This window comes from Priapulus caudatus, unplaced genomic scaffold (assembly GCF_000485595.1).
Source record: "Priapulus caudatus unplaced genomic scaffold, Priapulus_caudatus-5.0.1 Scaffold282, whole genome shotgun sequence".
Lineage (NCBI taxonomy): Eukaryota > Metazoa > Priapulida > Priapulimorpha > Priapulimorphida > Priapulidae > Priapulus > Priapulus caudatus.
The window spans coordinates 61,276-65,678 of NW_014577343.1; the positions used below are offsets into that span (position 1 = coordinate 61,276).

The 4,403-nt window shown below is 50.4% G+C and overlaps 1 protein-coding gene across 1 annotated transcript in view; it reads left to right on the plus strand.

The window, feature by feature from the left end:
• The window catches only part of LOC106808494, a 62,278-nt gene that overhangs the window by 13,091 nt on the left and 44,784 nt on the right, over positions 1-4,403 (plus strand). The window lies entirely within an intron of this gene.

Below are 4,403 nucleotides of genomic sequence, written 5' to 3' on the forward strand. Positions count from 1 at the left end.
TCCTCGTCCCCCTCCTCCTTCCCCTCCTCCCCCTCCTCGTCCCCCTCCTCCTTCCCCTCCTCGTCCTCCTCACCCCTCCTCTTCAGCCTCCCTCGCCATGTGGGCGCGCATCGCGGCGTTTCAGCAGGGTAAGATGTTTGTAGAGCGATAGCATCGGCTGGTGAATGCAAGATTAGCACTTGTCTAGTGCTCGGGATTATCGCCCCCCCCTCCCCCGAACACTGGCAGCGCCCTCTTGTGTACCAGGCCGGCAATTTAATTGCGATCCTAGCAACGGCTTATTGAAACACGCCGAACAAAAAGACCCGGTTCGAATAATTGATTTTCGGATTCGAGTTTTCGGAGAGCCTGGCCGCCGGGCTTCTTCTTTCTGTGGCATCTCTCCACAAATTTCACCATCTCTCGCGAATTGCGGCAGCGCGAGAATTGTGGGTATAGCAGCGGGTTGTAATTGAATTGCGACCATCCTATACGGTCACCTTTAGTGCGCCATCCCTGTAATGGCGCTGCATTTTATCTTTTTGTAATAAGGTAGCGTCGAAATAATAACTCTTTTAACTAACTTTTTTTAAACTCTTTACTCGTAATGGCCTCGGGATGAAATGCAGCGAGGCCGATGCTCTAACATGACATTATTACCGTATTTACTCGTGTATAAGCCTCACCCCATATTTTGCCTTGAAAATTTGGTACAAACATTGTTACATTAACAAGATTTCTTAACCTCGTGTATAAGTCGCACCCCTGATTTCTTTTAAATATTAAAGTTGTGTACAAAAAAGTGCGGATTATACACGAGTCAATACGGTATCTCTCTATTCATGAGCGTATTGCGCAACCCATGACTCATCGCTGTAATCCTCAGGAATTTGATAAGAACCTACTATTACGTAAGTAGTTATTAGACGTGAGTCTGCGCGAAATTTACACAGATATTCAGGGCGCATTGCCAAATGTTTCGAGGCGCTGTACGTCTTAAGTCTCGAAGAAACATTCATCGCAAGCACTAGAGCCATATATAATCGCCAGCACTAGAGTAATCCCGACCACGAGATATGATCGCTAATCAGTGAAGCAAAGAGAAGCGGTGTGGGGTGGGAGGAGCAGCGGCTGACGGAATAGGAGAGGAAACCTGCTGGATGTAGATGAACGGGGCTGCACACGATGCGCAGTAGATGAGTACTGCACGATGAGAACGATGAGGAAAAAGCTGTACGATGTAGAGGAGCAGGGAAAGCTTTTTTTAGGGTAGAAGTTGGAGGGGGAGGTATCTAATGTAGGTGAGAAGAGGAAGCTGTATGTTATTGAAGAGATGAACTCGTCCGTTGTGTAGGGAGAGTGCACACCGTATGTTATAGAGTAAAAGCTGGGTGCCGTGGGGAGGCGGAGCAAAATATCTGATGTGGAGGAGGAAGGAAGGCCGTGCGCTGTCGAGGAAAAATAAAAGTTGTCTGCTGTGGAGGGAGAGGGAACATTACATGTTGTGGACGAAGAGAGAGAATGGACTGGCTATGAGAAAAAAGAAAAGCTCTCTGCTCTGGAGGGAGAGGGAGCATTATAATGCTGTGGAAGAAGAGAGTGTGAGAGAGAGGATTTCCTGGCTATATAGGGAGGAGACAAACGCTTGTTTGCCGTGGAAAGCGACGCTGTCGGTAGTTTAGAAGACGTGTTTTCTTAAGTCGGTGTGTAGTAACAGCGCGGGAACTGTCAAGCGTGACAGGTTCTCCCGCACTCCCGCTGCGATGCCACGTAGAGCTCTCTCAGCAGGCGGATTATTACTGATGTTATCGGTTTGGAGTCGTATAATAAAGGAAAGCAGGGTTAAGCGTCCTTGTTGTATTCGCCAGTTTCCTACGCTGTCAATGTTAGTATATTTATAAATATTTTTAGGCTTTTTACGATATTCTTTTATTCTTGTCTAATCGCATGCGTAGAAGGACCAGTTGTAAACGATGTAGCCATATGAGAAATGAGCCTCTCTTAACACGACGTCGGGGACGGTTGGCTGAACATGACAGCCTGAGTGCCTGACTCGTGGTTGCTGTGTTGTGTGGGTGAGTAAGCTACAGTCCGTACACCGTAATTGTACAGCGCGTTCCGCGAGCATTGTTTACGGAAAGGAGAGAAGAAATAGGGATTAACCCCCTTCTACGAAGAATTAAGCCGCGATGTTTGAAGTTCAACAGTGCATGTGATTGCTGATCGCCGGTGCTGGATTAAAGTCCGCGGATCCCTGCCATAATTACCCCCCCCCCCTCCCTCCGCCCCTAGCAACGTCGGCGCGGTCCGTGTGTAGTCGGCGCGGCGCTTGTGTATAGTATTAATCACAGCGCGCGGGCAGAAAGCCGACAGTGGTATACTATAAGCGACATCCTTGTCGGTGCGTGCGCGGGCGAACAGCAGGCGGGCGGCAGCGGCAACGTCGGCGCGGTCCGTGTGTATAGTAATAGTCACAGCGCACGGGCAGAAAGCCGACAGAGTGGTAAGCGTCATCCTTGTCGGTGCGAGCGCGGGTGGACGGTAGGCGGGTGTTGCTAGAACACGGGCGTCGAAGGAGGGTGCCGTTACGTGGCAGCACTATAGTCACTTCGTACGCTTCAAAGTCCAAATCTTCCACAGAAAGATTCCACAATCTTCCACTTATTTCCCTAACCCTAACCCTAATCCTAACCCTAACCCTAACCCTAACCCTAACCCAAATCCTAACACAAGTGCAGCCACATCACGTGACCCTCCTTCGACGCCCGTGTTCTAGCAAATCCCACGGTAGGCAGGCAGCAGCGGCAACGGCGGGCCGTGTCGGCGGCTACATATACAGCGCACCGCCGCGGCATGTATCCACCACCGCGGCGTGTACACAGACCATACGACAGGTGTTGCAGGCATCTCGCGCGCGCGCTCTCTCTCAGACACACAGACACGCGCGCGCGCAGCGGCAAATGGCAAATATCACTTCGTTGAGCCATAGCCATGTACCCTCTCAGAGTCTGTCCTTCCCTCCCCCTCTCTCTTTCACTCTTTCTCCCTCTCTCCCTCCCCCCTCTCCCTCTCTCCTACACTCTCTTCCTCTCTCGCTCGCACGCTTGCTCACTCGGTCTCGCTTTGTGTGTGCGTGCGTGTATGCGTGCGTGCGCGCGTGTGTGTGATCATACTTCGCACCCGCTGTTATAGCCCCGCGTCGCAATAATAAGAACTCTTTGCGTTTATAACTCGCATCATGCAAAAGGTGCTGTTTGTACAAGCGATTGATTCGGCGGCGGTCTAGCCGCGTATGTTGTATAAATATTATACTGTGTTTGCGCGGCTGCCTGCGGGGGCGGTGGGCACGAATGAGACACGGATACGGCTGACTACGGAGTCTGGGTGATGCCCACGACGGAGGGAGACGCGGGGGTGGATGCTGCTACTACTCGCCTGCCCTGACGAACCTCGTGTCGGTTGACAAGTGTCGGAATTAGATTGATTTTAGAATTTTTCTTTTCGCACCTCCGCGCGGTGCGGAGATTGGTGTGTGTGTAATTGTGACATTGCGTTCGTGTTTGTTCGATTTTAGTCTTTTATGCCTCGGTAGGAAAGGTGGGAGTGAAACAGTTGTTGTTAGTCATACTCGGGCAACAGAGGATGAGATGGAAATCACAGTGTTTAACGAGCGTAGGCAGCGACGTAACATTTTTTCTCCCGGAGAAACGGGAATACCATGTAAGTGACTGCAATTGTTGGACGAACGCGTAGCTGCTTGTTCGATTGCTGGCCTAGCGTAACCAACAGGTCAGAAAGCGGTTGAAATTTTTTAAGCGGTTGGAATTTTTTTAATGCGGCACGCTTCGATATCAGTCTTTCCATCGAACAACGTGACATGTAATTGAATTCTCCGCCGCGGCAGGTGGTGGGGACCCGTCCTGGGTTGTGGATGCTGCGGTGATGCTTGACCCATGACTGTATATGCTGCGTTCAGATGTAAATGTTGACATTTCGACTAATTAATCGTGACGTAGTGCCTTCTGGCAGGTGGTGCTGGGGGTGAAATATACATGAGCTCAGTGTGACTAGCCGTGTTCATTATTAACGCATACGTAGAGACAGACTCGACCAGCCTGGAATACATGCATACAGCGAACGCGTTTTACTGATTGTAATGGCAAGAACGGGAGAGAGCGAGCGAGAGAAAGAGACAGACAGAGAGACAGAGACAGAGACAGAGACAGACAGACAGACAGAGACAGACAGACAGAGAGAGAGAGAGACAGAGACAGAGACAGAGACAGAGACAGAGACAACAAACAGAGACAGAGACAACAAACAGAGACAGAGACAGAGACAGAGACAGAGACAGAGACAGAGACAGAGACAGAGACAGAGACAGAGACAGAGACAGAGACAGAGAGAGAGAGAGAGAGAGAGAG